Below are 26,656 nucleotides of genomic sequence, written 5' to 3' on the forward strand. Positions count from 1 at the left end.
TTCCACTTACAGTAGCTGCTGCATTTCTCACCCTAGGCTTATACTTGAGTCAATAAGTTTTCCCATTTTTTTGTGGTAAAATTAGGTGCCTCGCTTATATTCGGGTCGGCTTATACACAAGTATATATGGTAATCATATTGGAAGATTTTTGTCAAAATTAATGGTCAAGCAGCAAGGATGAATATTAATATGATTATTTATTCTGGGTTAAATATTATTGTGATAAAACATCTGTTAAAAACACAAACATTATTGTGATTGCAGCCTAATAAAGTTTATGAAGCACATTCAAAACTTCTTATTTATGTTATATATATATATATATATATATATATATATATATATATATATATATATATATATATATATATATATATATATATATATATATATATATATATATATATATATATATATATATATATATATATATATATATATATATATATATATATATATATATATATATATATATTTACTTATCCATTAAGCACTGGGATAAGCAAGTCTAAATAATGTGTCTTCTTTGTATTTCTTATAGGAATCACAATGTGTCAAACTCTTCAGCACATTTCCTACTGTAAGTCTACTGGTCCCTCCCCGAGAGAGGCCTGTCCTTCCACTCTTGCTGTGACAATGCCTGTTATGCTAAAACCTCCCACAACTGTCTACACCAGAGACTCACAGGAGCTCTACTGTGGCTGCAGGTAACGAACACACATTCCTGCAGTGATTTCACAGGGAAGGCGGTTTGTAAACCCAGGCAGCACAATTCTGACACATGTGGATGTACGAAAAGTTTCCTTCGCTAGCTCTCAGCTCCCAAGGAGAAATGGACATCTGGAGACTCTAAGTTCCTCTTTTGTAGTTTCACTTAGTCAAAGTAAGTAGAAAAAGTTTCACAATGACTGTCCTATGGCATTCTGAGATTGGTTCGCTGTGATCGGCTCAGCACTCGCAGATCACGTTGTGGCTGAAAGCAAACAGATGTTTGACAAACACGCGTGTTCTAATTGTGGCCTGCAAATCCCCTGCAAAAAAATGTATATGTGTTAAATTCTTAAATAGACTTCTGAAAGTGACTGAATAATTATTTAATGGATTTTGATTATATAGAGTGTACTTTATTTGTATAGTCGGCAATGTATCTCAGTGGTTAGAACTTATGCTTGCCTTGCAGCACTGGGGGTCTTTGTTTTGAATCTTGGTCAGCACACTATCCATATGAAATTTGCATGGTATGCATTGATTTGCTCCTTCTGTCCAAAAACATGCTGGTTGGTCATTCGGCTCATGTCCTAATTGGCCCTAGTAGGGGATTCTGGATGCCAGTCTCAAACTGAGCAATTGGTGGGGGACAAGGAAGACCTGGTGACCTTGCAAAACATTTGTCAAGAACTGTCTATGGAAAAAGGCTTTCAAGTGTATCAGGCCCCGTACACACGACCGAGTTTCTCGGCAGAATTCAGCCAGAAACTCGATCTGAGCTGGATTCTGCCGAGAAACTCGGTCGTGTGTACACTTTTCAGCGAGGAAGCCGACGAGGAACTCGTCGGGCCAAATAGAGAACATGTTCTCTATTTCCTCGTTGTTCAATGAGGAAAGTCGGCCCGCCGAGATCCTCGGCGGCATCAACACTGAACTCGACGAGGAACTTGATGTGTTTGGCACGTCGAGTTCCTTGGACGTGTGTACGGGGCCTCAGACGTGACACCCAAAAAGCTGGCCCAAAGAACTGCTAAGATTACCAAAGGCACCATTCTTACATCAACGTGGCACCTCTTGCTGACTCCAGAATTGTAATCCTTTCTGTGTTCCCAACGTCATTGACTTCATGTGACTAATAAAAGGGGAAAGCTTTACATGATAGAGAATGGATAAACTCTAGGGACAGCCTGTGGCATGTTGGGGTGGTCCAGTACACCAACACATTCAAATAAATGTAATGTAACTTAAGGGTCATTCACATCTAAGCTTCAAAGACCTGTGGAGTTCAAATGTGGGGGAGAGGTCCTGTGGCCGCATCCCAGTGCGCATGCTCAGAATCACATCGAAACAACTGCCTAAGATACGTCGAATCACTGCCTACGACGTGAACGTAACCTACGCCCAGCCCGCGTACTACTACGTAAACAACGTAAAATACGACGGCTGTTCCCTGGTCCATACCTTTGCATGAGTTGCGCCTCATAGATGGGGAATAACTATACGCCGGACGTAAGCCTTACGCAAACCGCGTATATTATGCGCTGAGCACAACTACGTTCGTGAATCGACGTATCTCCCTCATTTGCATATTTGCAATGAGGCGGCCAGCGTAAATATGCGCCCACGATACGCCGGCGTAGGAAAGTTACGTCGGTCGGATGAAGCCTATTTTCAGGCGTATCTAGTTCTGTGGGCACGGCACACACTTACGCGGCGTATCTCGAGATAGTCGGCGTAAGTGCTTTGTGAATCCGGGCCGACATGAACAACTGGGTAGATTAGAACTGACCCACTGTTCTTTTAAGTGATTGTCTTGTGTTGCACAAAATGTAAAGGCTATAAGGCCCTGTTCACATCTGAGGGGGGTTGGAATCGCAGGCAGAATCTCGCAATTCTGCCTGAGATTCCAGGATCACAACAAAATATGGTTGCGGTGCCATTATTTCTTAATGTCAACACAATATGCAATGCCAAACAGATCTGGTTCGGTGCCAAAATTTGGTACATGGTGCATTTTTGGAGTGGAGGGAGGCCCAATTAAAATAAATGGTGCTGTTCCAAAACATGACGAGGGAGCATCGCTAGATGTAGCTCAAATGTGAACGGGGGTCCAAAGGCACTTTCATTTTTAAGAAACTGTTTCATGCACTTTTGCTGTTCTATTTTATTGACCATTTTAGGCTAAAGATGGCTTACTAAAATCTGCCTGCTGTGTCATTCAATGAGATTACTGGACAGGAAGTTATATGTATGCAAGATAACACCTCAGTCCTAGAATTTTATCTTATTTATCTGTAATTCTCTAAAGCCCCTGTAACCCTTACATAAAGACTATAAGATCCGTACGGCTGGCAATAGACATTAGGGAGAGGCTGAACAGACCACTGCTGATAGCAGCTAAACAAAAAAAAAATGTAAGTGTATAAAATTAAATATTGTTTAAAAAAAAACTCTAAAAAACATTAAGGGCCAATTGTATTTAAGCAATCCATTGTGATATGTGGTATGGCGTGCATTAATGTGCATTAATGTGCGTTGCATTCAAATTGCCCATTCATTATGAACGGGCTGCCAATGCATCACAGCCAGTGAAAAAAAATGTGCATGAGCATTTTTTTTAAACACAGCATATCAAATCATATGGTATATATGTTGTGGTGCAACGGGCTGTACTATACAGTGTATTTGGGGTGTCATTTACAATGAACTGTGGGCCAGATGTGGCCCTTCGCTTGCTTTTATCTGGCCCTTTGGGCACCATTCCATCCACTGACACCAGTGATGGGGCACCATTCCTCCCACAGTTACCAATGATCGGACAGCATTCATCTTACAGACACCAATGATCGAGCACCATTCCTCCCACAGACACCAATGATCGGGCACCATTCATCTTACAGACACCAATGATCGAGCACCATTCCTCCCACAGACACCAATGATCGGGCACCATTCATCTTACAGACTCCAATGATCGAGCACCATTCCTCCCACAGACACAGATGATGTGGCACTATTCCTCCCACAGACACAGATGATGTGGCACTATTCCTCCCACAGACACCAGTGATGGAGCACTATTCCCCTCACAGACACCAGTGATGGGGCACCATTCCTCCCATCGACATCAATGACGGGGGCACTATTCCTCCCACAGACACCAATGATGGGGCTCATTCCTCTCACAGACACCAATGATGGGATACTATTCCTACAACAATTGGGCATTATTTCTCCCACTGATACCAACAGTAAGGCACTACTTCTCCCACAGACACCAATTACGGGGCACTACTTCTCCCACAGACACCAATGATAGGGCGCCATTCCTCCCACAGACACCAATGACGGGGCACTATTCCTCCCACAGACACCAATGATAGGGAGCCATTCCTCCCACAGACACCAATTTTAGGGCCCCATTCCTCCCACAGAAACCAATGATGGGGTACTATTCCTCTAACAGATACCAACAATCGGGCAAGCATTACTTATCCTACTGATAACAGTAGGGCACTATTCCTCCAACTAAAACAAATTATGGGGCATTGTTTACTCCCCTGATGCCGGAGCATTTTCTACTCCCACTGGCCACAGTCCAGCCCCCCTAAAATCTAAAGGACAGTAAACTGGCCCTTTGTTTAGAAATGTTGGAGACTGCTGCTCTAAACCAACGAACTGTCAAAAAGGTTCTTGAAGCGTCTCCCATGAACAGTTATAGGTATTATAGTTTGTCTCCTTTTCGTGAGTACACACAGTTTTGAGACTTGACATATTTTGTATCTGTTTACTAGACACAGTCTCATATTTTATATTTTACTGAACATTTGGTAATGTTATTGTGTTTGTGTGCAATAACATTCATTTGAATGCATCTTTAGCTAAAAATATAGATCTGATAAACAGGTGTTAAAATATTCTGCAACATACATTTTTTTTTAGCTACCCTCACTTTGATCTATAGGTCCTCTCCTTTCACAAAACATATACCACTTTTGGGGTTTGTGTGTCTCCACGTAAAAAAATGTGCATTTTTGTTTTGTGTCAACAAAGGAGAAAATTATTCTGACAGCGAAGGGGTTAAAATTTTGGCAGATTTTTTTTTTTTTGTTAGTGATGTGCTCTATAAAAGTTCACAAAACCGCACAATTCATGTGTTTTTGTGATTTAAGCATGTATTTTAATGGGAATGCTTAAAGCTGAAGCTATGAAGATATAAAAGACACAAATTAATGCAGCTCTGTATTTATTAATACATCATTAGCTGTTTTTTTCCAATACAAGCAGTTTAAGTACATGAATTTGAGAGCTCAGACTGGGAAAAGGAGAAGCAGCAAAAGGATTAGTTAATGTGCTGATAAGAAGCATGTTGATACAAGGAAAAACAGGGTGACAGAGAGATAAGCCCATAACTGAGCTCCTTCTCCTTTCACTGAACTGTCAAAGGTTGGGGTGGGTCCAGGATGACCTGAGTTCAAAGGAAGTGGACTGAAGGAAGTTGGCCCTCAGACTGAGGACATCTAGTGGCAGAAAAAAGTGCTGCAGGGGAAATCTGTTGATTGAAGATGAATGTTGAAGTAAAAGCTGGTTTTGTCATTTAATATTTTAATGGGCTATTCATTCTTATCTTGTTATTTTTGGGTTGGGTTTTTCTTTAAAATGTGTAGATGGATAAAAGTTACATTATAAAGTGTATGAACAACTCTGGATAGAGTAGAAACGGGTTAAAAGCCTTATCCGTTTTTTTTTTTTTCGCTATCAGTGTCCAGCTTGGGGAGATTTTCCTTTACATCCTGTCACAGAGACGCAACAGGAAATAAAATAAAATTTCCCTAAAGTGTGGGGAATTACCTCGTAGACAGTTGTCACCAGTGTAGACACTGATTAGCCCTCACTTCTTGCTCCGATGACAACTCTAAGGCCCCGTACACACGATAGAATCCATCCGCTGAAAAATCCCAGCAAATGGGTTTCAGCGGATAGATCCTATGGTGTGTACACTCCAGCGGATCTGTTTCCGCGGATATTTCTCCCCTGGAATGGATTCCAGCAGATCGAATATTTGCTGACATGCCAAACAAATCCATCTGCTGGAATCCATCCCAACGGATGGATCCGCTGGTCTGTATAGACTCACCGGATCCATCCGTCCGAAGGGATCCCCCGCATGCGTCGTAATGATTCGACGCATGCGTGGAATTTCTTATATGACAGCGTCACGCACGTCGCCGCATCATAATCGCGGCGTCGGCGCGACACGTCATCGCCAGAGGATTTCGGCGCGGATTTCAATGCGATGGTGAGTACACTCCATCGCATTAAAATCTGCTGAAATCCTCGAGAGGATTTATCCGCGGAAACAGTCCGCTGGACCGTATCCGCGGATAAATCCTCCCGTGTGTATGGGGCCTTAAATTTAGGATTTACCATCACTTACTGTCCTGGCATGGTGGCAATGGTCACTAGGAGAGTAAATCTCCCCAGCGGGGGGGGGGGGGGCACAGAGGCTGTAATACACACTTGACAGAGTGTCTAACCCTCCTCTACCCAAAGCAAAAAAAAAAAAAAAAAGTCTTGTCCTTACATCCACTTCAAAAATGCACTACGCTGCCATGCATGAACTACTGTACATTTTTAATGTTGTAAAATAGTGTAAACCTTATACTACTGGACAATAGACAAATATTGAATAGGCTCCAAACAATGGGGCTGTGTAATGTAAAGGGGTCCAGAGGTGCGGGGGCTGTGTGATGTTAAGGGTTCCAGATGTGTGGGGGCTGTGTAATTTAAATGGGTCCAGACGTACGGGGGCTGTGTAATGTAAAGGGGTCTTCCTACATTTTAAAGTTTAAAAATGTACAGTTGAAGCTTCAGTCCTATAGATTTCTATTAGGTTGCACTTTTTTGGGCATTTTCTGAAAGAGCACCAAAGTCCTACATGTTGTATCTTTGCCGCACTTTCAGAAAATAGGAAAATTATTTTATGTTTAAAGGGGTTGTAAAACCTCTTGTTGCACGGGAGTGACGTCATTGTGGCTCCGGCCAATCACAGCGCACATACCCGGAAGTAACTCCGGGATCGATGTCGCCGGCCGGTGCTGTGTACGGGCCCCGCAGCGGGGGCTTCGATCTTAGGTGAGTATTACATAATGACTGAAATTACATAAGTATTGCTTTGTGCATTAGTGCAGTCATGTTGGAACTAATTTGTGCATTAGTGCAAAGTCATGTTGGAACCCCAAACTGTTCCCACAAAGTTGGGAGCATGAAATTGTCCAAAACGTCTTGGTATACTGACACATTGAAGCCCTGTAGACACGATCAGATATCTGATGGAATCTAATCCGATAGATTTTTTCGTTGGTTATCCGATGAAGCTGACTTTCATCAGTCTTGCATACACACTATCAGACTAAATTCCAACCGTGCCAAAACGCGGTGACGTAAAACACTACGACGAGCCGAAAAAAATGAAGTTCAATGCTTCCGAGCATGCCTCGACTTGATTATGAGCATGCGTGGATTTTTCACCAATGGAGTAACACACAGACGATCGGATTTTTCTATAAGTTTATTATCCATAGGGAAAAATTTAAAACATGTTCTATTTTTTAACACTGATGGGAAAAAAGACCGATTGGGCCCACACACGATTGGTTTGTCCGATGAAAACAGTCCATCGATCTGTTTTCATCGGATAAACCGATCGTGTGTACTACGGCTTAATAGTTCTCTTCACTGGAACTAAGGGGCCAAGCCCAACCCCTGAAAAACAACCCCACACCATAATCCCCCCTTCACCAAATGATTTGGAGCAGTGCATAAACAATTAATCAATTTTTTTCCCCCCCATTGAAGGGGAAAAAAATACTCATCTATGGGCTGTTTATTGCAACCACATCCAATGATTATAAAGTGCAGTGTATTAAATGTTTGGTTTTGGTTTTAATACCACTTTAAAGGGGAGTTCCAGCCATTTTTATGTTTATTAAAAGTCAGCAGCAACAAAAAGTGTAGCTGCTGGCTTTTAATAAACAGGCACTTACCTGCTCCAGCGCTCCAGCGACGCGCCGGCCGGGGCTCTGCTCCTCTCCCCCCCTCCCCGGCTGGCGTCTTCATCTTCAGTGTGGGCACCCGGCCGTGACAGCTTTCGGCTTCACGGCCGGGCACCCACTGCGCATGCGCGAGCGCGAGCGGCGCGGCACTGCGCATGCGCGCGCGGCCCGGCGCCGCGCCGTGTAATTGGCCAGGAGATCGCCTAGGACCTGTGACGTGTCCTAGGCGATCGCCTACAGCAGCCACTTCCTGAAGGCGATTAAGCTTAGTCGCCTACAGGAAGGAGGAAGTGGGACAGGAAGTCCCACTCGTGCTGAAGCCCCCACTCCCCCCCCCCAAAAAAATTACATGCCAAATGTGGCATGTAAGGGGGAGAGGAGTGGGTTAAGAGGAAGTTCCAAATTTGGGTGGAACTCCTCTTTAAAGCGTGTCTAAGTTTAGCTACGGAAGCATCAAAGGAAATCTCATACCCAGTAAAAAAAATCTCACACTCTGTATGCAGATACCAACTTGCCAGTTAAGAGACCCCTCCCTCAAAGTGTACCCCTTTATTGGTCAGAGAGGCAAAAGGAGTTAGGCTGGACATGACATAGTAGCACCAATGATGTATCTTGGCCTGGGGCAGCACTTTGCATGGGGGCAGCACGTAAAGAGTCCCCACTGGCTTGCACTACACTTTTAGTGCAGCGCCAGTCTTATGAGGTGGACTGGACCGCAAGACTATTCGGTCTGGTGCCCCCATAAAGCAGCCGCACTGCTGCCGGTATGATAGGGATGGCGCATACACAAGGGACACTGACATGGTCACCTATACCTGGCTGTCGGTTAGGTAGTAGGACTCTCCTGCAATCCTTTGCTTGTGTCAGTTGTACATATTAGGGAATCTTAATTTTATTTCTGTTGATTGCTGATGAGAAAAATAAACAGATGGATTTATTTGTTCCTGCCCCCAATCCTTCCTTTGCTCACTGCCTGGACCACATGTCTTTATCACTGTGCTATATGTTTTCTGCTGCCCCACTGGCATGGTTATATCCTCTTAGTCCTCCATAAATTTAGCAGAAAGTTGTGCTTAAAGTAGAACTATAGACAACACTTTTTTTCCTGTTTTGTATTAGAGTAAGGGACGGTTATAGCCCCTGTTAATTTTTGCCATCCGTTCATTTCTTTTTATTTTCTGCCCCATAGCCAAACAGGAAGTGAGAGTAAATCTCTGCAGATTCCCTCAGAACTAGTGTCCCCACTGGAAAATTTCAGGGCAGGTCTTAAACAGGAAGGGGTGTGACCTTGACAGGAAGGGGTGGATCACATTTAAATTGGGGATTGCACAAGTTTAATCAGGCCTAGTGCAGAACAAAACCAAAATACACCACTGAGTAGCACCCCATTGTAGGGCCAGGCCTCAGGACGGCAGTGGGTGCAGGGGCAACGCCGCCTGTGCGGGGACGTCACGCCGCTTCCAGCCAATCGCTGATCGGTCCTCGCTATGCTCTTTACGTCGCTTAGAAACTTTCCCAAAGGTTCCTGAGCGTTCCCCGCACAACCAGCCTATTGTGAGTCCCCCGAGCTGCAGAACTTTCTAGGGGCTTTCAGTCCGAGAGAGCCCCCATGTCCAATCAGGGGCGACGGGTTGGTCAATTACATCAATAGGAAAGGAGAAGCTTTGTGAGCATTCCAGAAGGAGCTGGAATCAGAAAACAGCTCGGCCAATCAGTGCCGTGAGGGGGCGGGCTAAGCAGAAGCTTCATGACTGTTCCAGATGGAGATGTCAGTCAAACAGCTCGGCCAATCAGTGCTGTGAAGGGGGTGGGCTAAAGAGAAGCTTCAAAACTGTTCCAGATGGAGATGTCAGTCAGGCAACAGCTTGGCCAATCAGTGCTGTGAGGGGGCGGGCTAGGGAGATGCTTCATGACTGTTCCAGATAGAGATATCAGTCAGGCAACAGTTTGGCCAATCAGTGCTGTGAAGGGCGGGTTTAGTGTAGAGTGCTGGAGGAGTCTAGATATCGTCATAGGCACGGAGAGACATACATTTGTGTACATGTATACCCTTACCCAATCACACCACGGCCCTAACAATGATTCTACCTACGGTCTCCTCGGAACTTTCTCGAGAGTTCTTAGACGAGCCAGCCAATCAAATTGCTTTACTGACATACCTGCAAACTTTTTGCTGTACTCTGACTGGTTTGGCAGCTGTCCAATCAGCAGCAGCTGGATGTCCACTCAGCTGTCAGTTAGAGAGTCTCTCAGCCAATCAGCGAAGGGAGCAGGATATTCTAACAGTTCCAGAAGAGAGAGAGAGAGAGCTGGAAAAGACATGCCAATCACAAGTACTTTCAGGTTTTTCTTTGGCGGGGGGGGAGGATTTTTAATGTAATTGTTTTATTTTTATTTTTTTACCTCATTTACCTCAGAAGCCCCCTATGTGATGGTGTGTGTGTGTGTGTCTGTGTGTGTGTGTGGGGGGGGGGGCGGCATTGAAGGATCTGGCCTTGGGGCGGCAAAGGGAGTAAATCCGGGCCTGCAGGTACCGCTATCCTAAGTGACAGGTTAGAGGTCAGCAGATTGGGATTTACGTCAGTGCATGCATGGAAACATTCATCTTTTATATGAATTCACTCTGTTATAAATATCTATCTGCATACAGTATCTATTGATATCTAAAACTTTTAGAGATTTCAGAAAAAGCTGAAAGGTGATGTTGGTGGAATGCGTTGTGCTACGTGCTCTTTGTATGTCAGTTTTGCAGTTTGGGTTTTGGGTTGCATGATCTTTTTGTATTAGCTTGGCCTGCTCTCTGGTTTTCTTGCACTTGCAGGCAGACCATCATAGAAAACCTGCTTTACCACTTGTTTGCGCACTTCCTTTAAACAGGCCATGCTACGAGAGTCAGATCTTCATAAATGACTCATTAAAGGATCTCGGCAATTTGAGGAAACGGGCTGAACTAGAGAGTGTGCTTGACGAGATATTAAGTCTACAATGCGAGTTACTTGAAAGACGAGTTACGCAGGAGTTTGTCACCAGGATAAAAGTGCTTAGCTGTGCAACAATTTGCTAATAAGATAAATAATTTTATTTATATTAAAGGATAATTATACATTTGTGCAGTTATTTTTTAAAGCCCAATTGTGGCTTCTTTTTTTTAGTGAGTCCATGAAAACAGAATGCTGAATAAATTATTTTCTCAGATAGTAATGAGGGACACAGCACAGCACAAGGTTTGTTGTCAAAGGGTGCGCGCTCACTTCACGCAGACCATGAAGAATTAATACACAAATAATGATCAATAAACTGGTTAGTGTATTTGAATCTCTATTTTTCCTTTGTACTGGCTTTCCAAAATAACTAGGGCAATACCTTTTTAAACTGCATGCACAAGGGTGCCCAGTTGCCACGCTTATTACAGGCTGAAATACACTGTAGGAGGAGGAACTTGTCTGGCCTGACCTCCTTTGGGATGAATGTGAGCCAGTATCCATGTTAAAGACTGTATGCATTCAGGGACATATGACCTGAATGCAGTAATTCTGCAATCAGAGTGTACGTTCCTGAATGAATATAGCTTGCTCAGCATCCAGCTGTCATGTATTTCAGCCCCTCAAAGATTTTGACAGGCTGCTGACAGTGGGGCTGGACATGGCACTAGGGTTGCCACCTTTTCTTCAAGTCAAACCCAAACACTTTAGCGTCACAAAGCAGTTTTTTTTCCAGAGTATGCGTAGATAAACTATGCATAGATGTTGCTTATGTAGCACCCTGCTCCCAAAGAAGGGGGTGCCATTTCAAATTTAGGGGATGTCTGGGCCAATAGTTGGGCCCAGACCTGTTGAATTGTGTACAAATTTGCCTCTGTTCTGGCTTTGGTACTGCCTTGTAGTATTTTCCCTTGTTGCCTGTGGGTGGCGTTACCATTTCAGGCCCTTGTTGAAACGCAGTTGTACCATGGTGTATTGGATGTCCCTTCCTGGCAGCAGTACAGTGGGAGTGGTGACCCCGCTGTGCATGCTGGGAGGGGGTACTTAGACGCAGTTTTTCGGAGTCCTTTGCCTAGTGGCCCTCCTGGCACGAGGTGGGTGTGTGTGATCTCAGTCTCGGGACCACGCTGGTCTGAGGCTGTGTTCCTGTAAAGTAGGCCCAGTTATTCTGGCTGGGGCCTATGCGTTGGAGGTGACCCTGTGCTGTCTGTCCTGCGGGAAGAAGCCACTCAATGAAGGAAGCCAGGGGAGGACCTGTCCCGGAAAGCACAGAGCAGAAGGCTGGTACTTTGGGAGAGGCCTGGTAACTTCTTGAAGGATGCACCGCTAACCTACAATACCTTACAGACCGCCAGATTGGCTTAAAGGTTCTTTGGCTTAAGGGAAGAAATTCGGGACTTTAAATCTTGTGGCAGAGGATTCCTGAATATTCATTTTGTATACTTAAACGGTCGGTGGCGGAGACTGTTCCTGTGCTATCCGTGCGTCATCCCGGCTGCTAGGCCATGTGAGAGGGGTCTATCTGGGTGAGCAATACCCACTCAGAACTGAGTGGCAAAGATTGGAACTCTGAGAACTATTGTGCATTCTGTACTGCATACCTGAACCTTCCCCCTCTCTCTCTATACTCTCTACTTCCTTCGAAAGTTTATGCAGTGAAAATAAAGCCTACAGTTGAAGGTTTTACATCTTGTGTGGACATTCCAATTACTACAGACGTCTCTCCCTAGACAATGAACTTAGAGGTAACGTGCAAACCCAAAATCTAAACCAGCAGCTCCTTCGGGGGTAGTGCTACACTATTAAATACAATTTCTAATCATATGAAGTTAATCACAAGAGTCCCCCTTTACATCAGAGTCCACAGAGTTCCCCTTTTACATCTGAACTCGTAGCGTTCCCTTTCACTGTAAGGGGGAACTCTGCAGACTCTGATGTAAGGGAGAGCTCTGGGGACACTAACATAAAGGATGCTCCAATGTACGGAGAAGACTCTGATTTAAGGGGGAACACTGTGGCCTCTGGTGTAAAGGGGAACTCTGATGTAATGAGTGCTCTGAGAACCCTAATTTACATTAGCGTACTCGCTTAGAGGCAGCAGAGAGAAGGGGGGAGGTGGGAGACTTAGTCTGGTCTGAATAATGTGTCTGGGTCTCAGACAGTCTGAAACCTGTCGCATGATTCCAAACCCGAACTGTCCGGGTGAATCCCGAACAGGGGTCCACCCTACGATTGCACCCATGCCTCCCGGATGCCTGAACACTCTGGAATTTGATGAATGATGGGCGAAACTGACCAGGTGCATGAGGCCTTAGGTTGGATGAGAGGGTTAGGAAAGGGCAAGGTATTTGCTTTGCTTTATTGCAATTAATATTATTCATAATTTATATAGTACCAACAGTTTGTGTAGCACTTTACAATATAAAGGAAGACGGTACTGGTCTACAGACAGGTCTGTAATGAGCAGGACAAGGAGTGGGGCCTGCCATATCTAACACCACTCCAAGAGAGGTACTAGGATACAGTGTACAGGGAGCTGCATTCTGTGACATACCCAGTTGTAGGCGGGGGCGGACTGACTATTCGGGCCCTCGGGCACTGCCTGACGGCCCCATGCCACTAGGGGGCCCTATCAGGGTTGGCAGCCTCAGTAAAACCAGGGACAGTATGTAAAAATCTGTAATTTTTTTACATCTGTCCCTGAAATGTCCCTTACCGACATCTTTTTGGTCTAAAAATCCCAAGATTATAGCTGCCCCGCCTCTCCAGCACCTTCTCAGTGTGTGTTTGTATACTGTGTGTCTGTATGTGTATTTTGTGTGTATGTATACTGTGTGTATACCGTGTTTGTATATTGTGTGTCTGTGTGTGTGTACTATATGTGTGTATGTGTGTATACTGTGTGGCCCCATAATCTATTGTCTGGGGGCCCCATAATCTCCTATTGCCTGGGTGCCCCATAATCTCCAATTGCCAGGGGGCCCATAATCTCCTATTAACCGGGGTCCCAATAAGTTGTCAGTCCGCCCCTGGTTGGAGGGTAGAGGACAAGTATAGATCACAGTGCCCCCAGTAGTGACCCATACAGACGTCTGTGTCATTAAACCTCTCTCCCTTCCTCAAAGCCACACAGGGCCCCTTAGATCTTTGCATCCCAGAGGAATTTTTTTCTTCCTATTGACTTTGAAGCAGCGCCGATTTTTCTCCCACTGATACTGACAGAGCTGCAAATTTCCTCTCATTGACACCATATTATCCTGATAGACCCCTTTCAATTGTCTGAATGGCCCCTAATTACCTCATTTTTTTCACAAAAAAATAAATAATAATAATAAAAATAAATAAAGAGCGTCCTATGTGCAACTTATGACTGTCTCATCATGGTTGTTCTCTGTACAGGTTGTGGGATTGTGGAAGTTTGTACTACTACTTTATTATTGCTTTATACCTTAAATTTTAAATAAAGATTAAAAAAAAAAAAAAAAAAGAAAGAGCACTCTCAGTAAACTGATCTACCGGAAATCTCTTCCCAATAAAACAAATATTTCCAAATTAAGAGCACAAAATAGCCTAAATAGATCCATGAGTGAAGTTAGGAGTATCCACAAATTTCCCAGGCAGTGAAATAGGTAATTTCACCAAAAAATCACTTTCACTAAAAGCCCATCGCTAGTGAGGAGATCGGAACTGACATCAAAGTTACATTCCCATGATTTCATATAAACTTTTGGTATATTGCGCGTTATCTGTGCTCAGTCGGTAAAAAGTAATGGAGGGATCGCCAAACCTTTCATTTTTCACTATTCAGCTATGACAGCACGACCTTAAAAAATAAAATCATTTTCTGTATTATGTCAAAGTGACTGATTCACTTCAAAGGACTTTAAATACCACCCGACCCACATTGAAACTTTAAAGCTAAACAGACAAATATGAAAAAAATAAAATACTAATTATTCCAGTTATGTTGTTACTCAAAGATCTAAACCCCAACTGAATGATGTGTAGCTGGCTATGGCACTGTTTCACGACCATACTTGTGCAATGTGTTTTGGCAAAGCTGCTTCTAGTCTCCACAAAAGAGTTCATGTGACAGGGTGACAACACGCAAGCACAACTGGGAAACAGTTGTCTCCACAAACAGGAAGTGCCTAAAAATGACCTTCTTGACAGGATCACTAGATTATTTTAACAAAAACTGAATATTTATAAAGGTCAAAAACGAATTCTGAAATTAAACAAACATGCTTATTCATATATTGTTAGTATTTACGCATAAATCTATCTTTACCATAGCTTCCTGGTGAACAGCAAGACTAAAGAGGGAGGGCCAGTAGTGTAGGCCAGGCTACTGAATGGCACAGTGCTGTCAGCCTAAAGCCTCGTACACACGGTCGGACATCAAACAAACTTTCCCTTGGATTTTTGTCCAAAGGGAGTTGTCCGGTCACACCCATAGCATACACACGCTCTGACTTTTCTGCAAACTTTTCTAAAACTTTCCCAACATCACATGTTTTTTCTGCTCTTTTCTGCTCTTTACTGCCACCCTTTGGTTAACTTCTGCTATTGGTTGATTTTAACATTGGTTCTGAGCATGCGTATTTGCACTTTGTACAAAAGTCTGATGGCTTGCTGTACACACGGACGGACTAGGCACCATCGGACTTTTGTTGACGTAAAGTTTGTCCGTTTGCAGACCGAACTTTTTGTCTGATGAAATCTGAAAAAGTTGGTCCGATGGAGCGTACACACGATCGGACAAATTTGAAAACTTGCAGATTTTGAAATTTGTTGGCAAAAAGCCTGACCGTGTGTACGGGCCTTTAGGCACCATTCACACTAATGTGCTTTTCCATGCAAAACGCTGCACTTTGAAGGAAAAAAATTCCCCAACCCGTTTCAAAAACACAGAGGCACAAAAATGCATTGATGTGAATGTGTTCCATAGGAACCCATGTAAAAAAAAATGAAATGCATTCCTGCAAAAATTTGCCGGCTAAAGAAATTCATAAAAAAAAAAAAAAAAAAATGGCATGTGGCCCCCCAATATCCATACCAGACCCTTATCCAAGCATGCAGCCCGGCAGGTCAGGAAAAGTAGGGAATGAGCGCGCCCCCCCTTCTGAACCATACCATGCCACATGCCCACCCCACCCCAAAGCAACTCTTCCCCAAGTTTGGGTTGGGGTTGTGGAGGTCTGCGGGCTGGGGCTTATCAGAATCCGGAAGCCCCCTTTAACAAGGGGGCCCCCAAATGCCGCCCCCCCCTATGTGATTGAGTATGGGGTACATGGTACCCCTACCCATTCACCAAAACAGTGTCACAAATTAATAAACACACAGACAGTTTTTTGACAAATCCTTTATTAAAAATAGCCCAAAGGGCCTGGTATGGACCTAGGGGAGAACCCCACGCCATTTTTTGGTTTTACAAATGTTTTTTTGCCGGCAATTCTTTTTTTTTTACATTCAGCTGTCAGTGGGGAATCCAGCTGAAAGCTGATGACTCATCGGTTGTTAGGAAAGTGACGGCCGTCTTCCCGACCCGGTGCTTAGCAACCGGCTATATAAAGTCAATGTAAAAATAGCAAAAAAGCAAAACACAAGTCACGGTAAAATTACAGTAAACTTGTGGTTTAAAAATGTGGAAAACACAACAAAAAGCACTGCAGAAACGCTCAACAGCAACATGCATAGATGTGAATCTCAATCCAGCCTAAGGCCGTGTACACACGACCGGTTAAACCAATGAGAACGGTCTAATGGATCGTTTTCATCGGTCTAAACCGATCGTGTGTGGGTGCCATCGGTTATTTATCCATCGGTTAAAAAAAAGCTAACTTGTTTTAAATTTAACCGATGGATTCCTAACCGATAGTTAAAAACCGATCGTTAGTAGGCACAACCATCGGTTAAAAATCTATGCATGCTCAGAATCAAGTCGACGCATGCTTGGAAGCATTGAACTTTGTTTTTTTCAGCACGTCGTTGTGTTTTACGTCACCGCGTTCTGACACAATTGTTTTTTAACCGATAGTGTGTAGGCACGACTGACCATCAGTCAGCTTCATCGGTTAACCGATGAAAACGGTCCATCAGACCGTTCTCATCAGATGGACCGATCGTGTGTACAGGGTTTAAGGCTGCATTCACACCTATGCATTTTCAGTGCTTTTTGCATTTTGCAGATTTGCACTACAGAACGTGTTCCATAGGAAACCATTTTAAATGGACTGTTTTGCAAATCTGCAAAAAGCACTAAAAATGTATAGGTGTGAATCTAGCCTGATGCCGCGTACACACAACCTCTTTATAGTGCCGTTGTACGTGTTGTACGTCACCGTGCTTTGCTTGAGCATTTTTTTTTCACGATCGTGTGTAGGCAAGGCCGTTTTAATGATCGGGTTGAAAAAAACGTTGTGTTTTCTAGACCATTAAAAACTTCATTTTTTCAACCCGAAAAACGGTCGTGTGTACGTGGCATTACACCTGGAACTTAACCTGAACATCCTGCAGATGCCCTTTACTGTCCATTGAGCAGGCTGAAAAAGGAATTATTGACCAAGCTGTTCTACTGAATTGCAGAGGAACTTAGAGGAGTTTAGTGTCATATTAAAATGTATATATTTAAACTTTGTCTATAACCGTTGGCTTTGAGTTCTAAAAGCTTTTCAATGTGTATTACAATTTCTGTATGATGAGAACCTTGGAAGAAAACTCTGTAATGTTTTGAAAAGCAGCATGTTCTAAAGCCTGGTGTCCCTTTAAATTGTTGGACTAGAATGCCATTTGGACTTGATATACTGTAAAAACTCAAATGAGAATCGTGCTATATTTGCTTTTCTCTAGAATAAAACCCTCTGTGTTCCCTTTGAAGTGATATTTTTTGCTTGGACAAATACATATGGTTTATGAAGATTAAAAAGGAGGCACAGCACAGTCGACGACAAAACTAGCAAATTTATCACAATGACAAGTGGTTTTGTTAAACTGTGTAAAACAGAGTGCCATATCATAAAGCTTGCAGGATGTTCTTGAGCTAAAAGGGAATGCATTTGCTAAAAGAAAAAAGTTTTGTGTTTTACAAAAACAAAAAAGGTTTTACATTTAAATCCAATTTAACTATAATTTAATGTTAGCTCTACCTCAAACTAATGACTATTAAACTTAGACATAAGAAAGGAGTGATGTCCCCGCCTCTGCTGACCTATCTTCACCCTGTTCTTTTGTTGAAACATATTCAGATTAGCTTTATGCCAAGTAGCTGGGTCATGCGTCCCATGCAGGCTTCCAACAAGCTGTGAGTGACAGCTTATGTTGCGATTTAGGGCCCCCGCTCCCTCTGACGCAACAGGGGTTCCCGTGCGGGTTCCCCGTGGTGTCACGTGTGACCCTGCCCCCTCTGACGCGTCACCGGAAACCCCTGTTGCCTCCAAGGGGAACGAGTCACCCGTCACGGGTGGCCCTGCCCTCGGTTATAAAACAGCTGTCAGATGGGTTGCGCGTCACAGGCACATTTGCTGTGCAAAATCATCCTATTTACTGTGCACTGTAACTTTTTAATCTTAAATCACAATTGAAGTCTTAGGTGTATTTTTTCTTTATACTCCTGTACCTCCACAGTATGACTTTTAACTGCTAAGCGCCGTCGCATCCTGGCCCTTTAAGAGATGTACGGCACGGGGAGGTGGGACGCGGCTTAAGATCCAAGAAGCGATTGGGAGCGCACTCTCGGCACAGGTGTATTGGCAGGAATTCATACAAATTTGCGGCCCCTCTGCGCTAAGAACCAGGCGCCGAGAGGTCGCATTTTTGTGTATGGTCAGCACCAAGGGGTTAATGCTTAGCAAAAATGCCCTTCTGGCTCTTCAACTCCAGTACTCTATGCTGGCGTAGATGAATAATTGCCACAAGCCTCCTACTGCACCCTTGTAGAGTTGAGAAAGAGGGGGGCATGTCTGACTGGGGCAGTTAGTGTAAATTGAGCAGTGTGGTCAGACTTCAGTAACTATTGGACTCTGTAAGGGAAAAGAGGGATGTATATATATATATATACTGTGTATATACACACACTACTATAGAAGGAAAGTAAAAGGTGAGAATATGAAAATGGAGGTTGTTGTTGCACGATATCTATCCATATATCTATTACTGTGACTTCAGCTAGGTTTTAATAATGGTCTGTGATGCAGCTGTGACCATTGTTTCTACACCGCTGGCAGGAGCCCAGCAAACATCAGATGTTGCATGGAAAAAGTTTTCTTAGAAATGTATGAGTGTTTTCAGTGTCCATATGCTGTGTGTCAATATAATACAGCTGGGGTGGATGGATTGTAAGAGCCGGGTTATTTTATAAACCTTGTAAAGCAGTTCCTTTATATTGTTGTGTAATTGTGTTTCCACCGTGTACAGTATTTACCTGTAAAACAAAAGCACTCTTTAATTCGTATCCCTGGAAGTGTGGAAAACAAACCCTTCTTTGTGGTACTTCAGAAAAAGTTTTATTGCTAAATTATTTCACATGGGAAGCAATCCTGAACTCCGGGTGCTGCTTGAGGATCCAACAGGTTCTTTTCTGATAAACCACTGGGAGTACAGGTGAGGACAGAACTCATCCCTGCTCCATGGATGCTAATACTAAAAAGGAAAAGTCCTTAGCTGTACATCACTACAAAAACGTATGTGTGAAAACAGCCTCAACCTGGGCTCCATCCAGGGCCACTCCCAACACATTGCACCCTGCCCATGGGGCTTAATCATGGGGAGCCCATGATTAGGCCCCATGGGAGGGGCGAAATGCATTGGGAGGTGGCCCCAGATGGAGCCCGGGCTAAGGCTGTTTTCACACACAGGTTTTTGAAGTGATGTGTGGCTAAGGACTTTTCTTTTTTTAGTATTATTCAACATGACAACATACAGTATAATATTATAATAGAAGAACTAAGTGACAACTACCCTAATTACTTTTTGTTTAATGATTTTGTAGATAGCAATTATCTGACACATTTTTAAGGATAGCTTTGTTTTAGTTGACTGATAATTATCATACACAGATTATGCTGTCACAATACAGTATATACAGTATCTCACAAAAGTGAGTACACCTCTCACATTTTTTTAAATCTTTTATTATATTTTTTCATGTGAAAACACTGAAGAAATGTCACTTTGCTACAATGTAAAGTAGTGGGTGTACGGCTTGTATAACAGTGTCAATTAGCTGTCCCCTCAAAATAACTCAACACACAGCCATTAATGTCTAAACTGCTGGCAACAAAAGTGAGTGCACCCCTAAGTGAAAATGTTCAAATTAGGCCTATTTAGCCATTTTCCCTCCCAGTGTCATGTGATTCATTAGTGTTACAAGGTCCCAGGTGTGTTAAATTTGGTGTTAACAGTCTCAGGCCCCGTACACACGACAGAGGAACTCGACGTGCTTGGCACGTCGAGTTCCTCGTCGAGTTTTGGGATGAAGCCACCGAGGAGCTCGGCGGGCCGGCTTCTCCCATAGAAGAACGAGGACAACGAGAAAATAGAGAACATGTTCTCTATTTTCTCGTCGAGTTCCTCGGCGGCTCCATCGAGCCAAAACTGTACAGACGACAGAGATTCTCGGCAGAATCCGGGTTTTGACCGAGTTTCTCGGCGAATTCTGCCGAGAATCTCTGTCGTGTGTACGAGGCCTCACTCTCTCATACTGGTCACTGGAAGTTCAACGTGGCACCTAATGGCAAAGGGCTCTCTGAGGAGCTGAAAAAAAGCATTGTTGCTCTACATAAAGATGGCCTAGGCTATTAAAATTTTGCCAAGACCCTGAAACCTAGCTGCAGCACGGTGGCCAAGACCATACAGCAGTTTAACAGGACAGGTTCCACTTAGAACAGGCCTCACCATGGTCAACTAAAGAAGGTGAGTGCACATGCTCATTGTCATATCCAGAGGTTGTCTTTGAGAAATAGCCTTATGAGTGCTGCCAGCATTTCTGCAAAGTTTGAAGGGGTGGGACGTCAGCCTGTCAGTGCTAAGACCATACTCCTCACACTGCATCAAATTAGTCTGCATGGCTGTCATCCCAAAAGGAAGCCTCTTCTAAAGATGATGCACAAGAAAGCCCACAAACAGTTTGCTGAAGACAAGCAGACTAAGGACATGGATTACTGGAACCATGTCCTGGGGTCTGATGAGACTAAGATAAATGTATTTGGTTCAGATGGTGTCAAGCGTGTGTGGCAGCAACCAGGTGAGGAGTACAAAGACAAGTGTGTCTTGCCTACAGTCAAGCATGGATGGTGGTGGAAGTGTCATGGTCTGGGGTTGCATGAGTGATACCAGCACTGGGGAGCTACAGTTCATTGAGGGAACCATGAATGCCAACATGTACTGTGACATACTGAAGCAGAGCATGATCCCCACCCTTCGGAGACTGGGCCTCAGGGCAATATTCCAACATGATAACAACCCCAAACACACCTCCAAGACGACCACTGACTTGCTAAAGAATCTGATGGTAAAGTTGATGGACTGGCCAAGCATGTCTCCAGACCTAAACCCTATTGAGCATCTGTGGGGCATCCTCAAACGGAAGGTGGAGGAGCGCAAGGTCTCTAACATCCACCAGCTCTGTGATGTCGTCATAAAGAAGTGTAAGAGGACTCCAGTGGCAACCTATGAAGCTCTGTTGAACTCCATGCCCAAGAGGATTAAGGCAGTGCTGGAAAATAATGGTGGCCACACAAAATATTGACAATTTGGGCCCAATTTGGACATTTTCACTTAGGGGTGTACTCACTTTTGTTGCCAGCAGTTTAGACATTAATGCCTGTGTGTTGAGTTAATTTGAGGGGACAGCAAATGTACACTGTTATACAAGCTGTACACTTGTAGTAAAGTGTAATTTCTTCAGTGTTTTCATATGAAAAAATATAATAAAATACTGTACTTACAAACATGTGAGGGGTGTACTCACTTTTGTGTGATACTGTATATATTTTTTGGACTGGAGTTACACTTCAAAAATGTACCTGTTCACACTTACATACAAATTAAACTTGTTTGTAACCCGGGCACTGCCTGTATTGGATAAGTCAGCAATCCAAAGAATACAAAATCAGAAAAAGACATTGTAGCAAAGTATTATTTCTTCAGTGTTGTCACAAGAAAAGATATAATAAAATATTTACAAAAAATATGAGAGGTGTACTCACTTTTGTGAGATACTGTAGTTAAAGCGGAGGTCCGCCCCCAAAAAAAAAACATTAAAAGCCAGCAGCTACACATACTGCAGCTATTGGGTTTTAATAATAGGATACTTACCTGTTCTGGAGTCCAGCAATGTCAGCACCGCAGCTGATGTTTCCATTAGCTGTCGGTTGCTGCCGCTGCAATTGCAGGTAAGGGATCCTGGCAGTATAGCATTATGGCTTCACCCCGTGAACCCTACTACGCATTCACGAGGCCCTGCTCCTCTCTCCTACTGGCCCGGCGACAGGGGGAGAAGGAGGGAGGAGGGAGCCCCGCAGTGACGTCATAGGCCACGGTGCAGGCTCCCGAAATTGGCAAAAAGGATACCTGTCAAAGACAGGTATCCTGTCTGCCCCCCCCCCCCCTGACAGGTGCCAATTGTGGCACCGGAGGGGGAGAGGAGACAAATGAGCGGAATTTCCACTTTTGGGTGGAACTTTGCTTTAATACAAGTCAACCGTGCTGGAATGTTATGCTGTGCAAGGTTATAGAGAAAGTGATAGAAGGTTACTAGCAAAAGCTTTGTTAATGTTTTTGTAAACCTAAATTATAAGTAAAAATAGGTCGCTCATAAAAGTGCAATTATGTACTAATAAATTATCTGGTGATTCTGCAAGTTTCCTCCTTTTTTCTGGGTTGAACAACATCGTTATCCATAGGCAACTCTGTTAACATTGTCAGCCATATGCACTTGCTCCCCTGCCCAGTCTAATGCACACTGTGCCCATGCAGTGTGTTTTTTGCTCATGACAAAAGTAGGCTCACCTGTGTGTGGGGGGGGGGGGGGGGGTCCTCAACTTTCGATAGACAGTGGCTCCTACAGAGAGTCTTATTGTCATCTATTTGCAAATAAAAAAAAAAAATGGAGGATCCCCCAGGGTGGGGCTTTTTAGGCAACAGTAGTACAAGTAGTCATGGTAGATACAAAATATATAATAGTTTAATAATAACAGGACGGTATCAAACAACGTTCAGTAAACGTATATAGTACAAAGGTTTAAAAACAACACATTAATGTGGTGTATTGGAAAAAAGGTGAAGAGTCCACAATATAAATACTGGGCCCAACGCGTTTCGGGTTTCCTTCTTCAGGGACCGAAGTATGTGTGGAGTCAGAAAGTGTAACAGACAACTTTTCTAGAAAACAAATAAATGACAATGTGTTGAAAATAATAACATACAGATGAAAAACATTAAACTGGTACAGATAAGAAAAAATCATACCACCCGAGAAGTTTCAACGGCTCAGCACACCCCTTAAAAGGACATCGCAATCGGGACGCATGGCAAGCCTCAGATGGTAAGGAGAGGAGTGAGGACTGGCATCTAATATCAATCACAGCGTAGCAAGACCTTTGGCCCGAAGTGTCACAGCGTAAAAGTTTATTGATTGTATATATATATATTTTTACCTGTCCAAAATATAAATAAGAGGACAGGATAATATCAACGGTGCCGCAGGCAACAAAAACGAAAAAGAACGCAAAAAAGGATCGCAAAAAAGAAAGCTGAACCAAGATTTTATATATGAGGCTAGAGACATACCTGTAATGACAAAAAGTGGCCAGAGAGGTCAGTAGAGGGATCGGAAGCTAAAAAATAAATGAAAGAAATAAATCCCAGTTTAGAGATGTACAGAGTATAGGAAATGGCATGTAAAGCAATAGTATGGGGGTCAGGGTGGGAAACATGAAGGGACAAAGTACTTACATGGGAAGAAAACACAAGCAGTGTAGAGTGTGTACAGCTGCTGCAGCCATCCAGCAATGTCTGACATTGTGGGGCTGCTTGGCTTTTAAATAGGAGAGGGGGAGGAGTAAGGTGGGAGGGGTCTGTAAAGGAGCCTGCGTTGCTATGGGTCAGTGTGGAAAAGGGGGCGTTGCCTCCAAGTGGGGAGAGGGGAGGGACAGGTAAGCCCTGCTCTCATCATGTGGGAGCCCGCACTAATGACGTGCAGGGAGAAAAAAAAAAAAAAAAAAAAACACATGGCAAGTGACCAGGAAGATCACCTGACACGGGGGTGGAGAATATGCAGAATAGTTGGTTGCATGTTGGAGAATAAGAAACGTATAATAAAGGGGGCATGACCATTACTAGTACAGGAGGAGAAGGGTATAAAAAGGGTCAGCTAGGGAAAAAGTAGTAAGAAGGATTGGAAATGCAAGATGCAAATAAATGTTTTTGTTATAGAGTGATTTGTAAGCACGGTTGCTGCTCAATGCAAGCAGGGGTTTGTATATACAGTATCTTTGTGTACAGGTATGCTCAGCCATAAAATTAAAGGGACAGCAATCTAAGAAGATGTTGTATTAAAAGGATATTATAATTATGCAAGAATGGGGACACGTGGGCCAAAAGGTCCAGGGGCAAAAAGGAAAAAACAGGGGCACGAAAAATGTCCACTGTGTGATCCCTGCCCCTGTTATAGGCGCAGGTATAGACCCATGGTCAAAGACACCAAAAGGTGCATGGGGACCAGGTCAAAAAAGCCGTCTCCCATGGAAGGAGGACAGACGGCTTACGTGCGCCCAGCTAAGGAGTGACAATAAGGGAGATGCCAGTCAAGCCAAAATGCGCTTCGAACGCGAATCCCCAGGGGGTGTACTGAGGGATGAATGGGCATGGTGATAAATACAGGGAAAATCCAGTATGTATTACTGACATGGGCAAATGACAGAGTGGAGAAGGGGGTAATGAAAGGAGACAATCGGTGACATAAGGTCCTCGAAATATAGAGTGGTCTTGGTCATTCTTTTTCACAACCCCCGGAGGAGAAACCTTCCAAAAAAGGCCTGAAGCTGATCTGCTCATTGAGGCCCGGTGGAAGATTGGCCTCTAATTCGGCAATCCACCGAGTTTCATGCTGCAAGAGGATCTTATTCCAATCCCCACCTCTGGGGCTTGGATGGATCCTATCGAGGATTAAAAATTTAACCCCTGAGAAAAGTCCATTATGTTGAGACAAGATGTGGCGCCCTAGTGGTAAGTCTGGGTTGGCCGAACGCATGGCATGTAAATGCCGGGAAGCTCGCTTAAAGAATGGTAATTTGGTTTTACCCACGTAGAACCTCTTACATTGACAGGTGAGTAAGTATATTACGCCAAATGTCTTGCAATTGGCAAAGTGTCTCGGTCTGTAAGGCCGACCGTTGGGTAGTACAATATCACGCTCTATATTGATGTATCGACAGATGGAGCAACCCCCGCAGGTGAAGGTACCCTTCCTTTTGCAAGGGTCTTTCCTGAAGTTGTCCTTGAACTCACTGGCCACTAAGTGGTCTTTGAGTGAGCATGCCCGTCGGTAAGTTATCGCTGGCTCTTTTGGTACAAAGGGACCGAGTTGAGGGTCAAAAGAGAGTAGGTGCCAGAATTGTTTGAGGATTCCTCTCGTTTTTTGATGTTGAGTATGGTACTTAGTGATAAGTCTGGTAGTATCACTACCAACAGGGGACTTCTTGCCTGATTGTACTAATAGGTGTGACCTGATTTGTCCATTGGCCCGTTGAAATGATCTTTTGAGGATTTTTTTCGAGTACCCTCTATGTAGTAATCTGTCACGTAGTCCGGCTGCTTCCCGTAGGAAGGATTCCTGGGTAGAACAATTGCGTCTTAGGCGTAGATATTGACTATAGGGTATTGATCCTATCAAAGATGTGGGGTGTGCACTAGAAGCGTGCAATATTGTATTACCCGCCGTGGGTTTTCTGTAGAGCCCTGTTGATATGTACCCATCGGGGTTTTTGAGTAGGGTAACATCAAGAAAGGGGATTTGGGAATCGCTGGAGGACATTGTGAACTTTAAGTTCAGCTCGTTGCAGTTCATGATAGACATGAATGACTCGAGCTCCTCGGTCGATCCCTCCCAGATCATAAGGACATCGTCAATATATCTGAACCATCCAGATACAAGATGGATAAATGGTTCTACCGGATTACTGGTCAGGAATAATTTTTCCCACTCCCCCAGGTACAGGTTGGCATATGATGGGGCACATGAGGTCCCCATCGCTACCCCCTGTACCTGGAGGAAGTGGGAGCCGTCAAACGAGAAGACACTATGATAGAGTATGAACTCCAAGGCCATAATGAGAAATTCCCCAAGCTTCCGATCAACGCGGAAGATGGGAAGTAAGACATCCCGTATAGCAGCCAAACCCAGAGGGTGTGGGATGGAGCTATACAGGGCCTCCACGTCGATGGCTACCAAAAGTGCTCCTGGAGGCACTCTAAGATGTTCAACTTTGTTTAGAAGATGGATGGTGTCCTTAATATAGGATGAGAGGTGGGTTACAAAGGGTTTCAAGTGTAAATCGACAAAGATACTCAAATTCTCCTTTAGGGCGCCACTGCCGGATACAATGGGACGGCCCGGTGGATTTATGAGATCCTTGTGGATTTTAGGCAGGCAATAAAAAGTTGGAATTTTGGGGTATTTGGTGCGGATAAACTCCCATACATCATGGTTCACTGCACCTTGGGAGAAGGCTCCATCCACTAGAGCATAAAATTCAGTTTCAAACTTTATAATAGTAGATGTGGAAATGGGAGTATACCAATCCCGGTTGCACAGGATTTTTTTTACACATAGCCTTGTATTGATCATTCGTTTGGATCACAATGTTGCCCCCCTTATCGGAGGGCTTGATGGTGAGTGAATGACAGTCTTT

The 26,656-nt window shown here is 43.8% G+C and overlaps 1 protein-coding gene and 1 long non-coding RNA gene across 3 annotated transcripts in view; one reads left to right on the forward strand and one right to left on the reverse strand.

The window, feature by feature from the left end:
* Positions 1–647: 647 nt before the first annotated feature.
* The window catches only part of CRACR2A (calcium release activated channel regulator 2A), a 200,725-nt gene continuing 174,716 nt past the window's right edge, over positions 648–26,656 (forward strand). For both annotated transcript variants that reach the window (XM_040345184.1, XM_040345185.1), the window contains exon 1: positions 648–884. The gene's annotated coding sequence lies outside the window, so the exon portion shown is untranslated. The remainder of the gene's footprint in view (positions 885–26,656) is intronic.
* LOC120932652 lies at positions 23,087–24,768 on the reverse strand. Its single transcript, XR_005748025.1, has 4 exons — positions 23,700–24,768; positions 23,535–23,581; positions 23,214–23,401; positions 23,087–23,126 (listed from the first exon to the last, which is right to left on the reverse strand). It is a non-coding gene; the product is annotated as an uncharacterized LOC120932652 (long non-coding RNA).

This window comes from Rana temporaria, chromosome 3 (genome assembly GCF_905171775.1).
Source record: "Rana temporaria chromosome 3, aRanTem1.1, whole genome shotgun sequence".
NCBI classification, from domain to species: domain Eukaryota; kingdom Metazoa; phylum Chordata; class Amphibia; order Anura; family Ranidae; genus Rana; species Rana temporaria.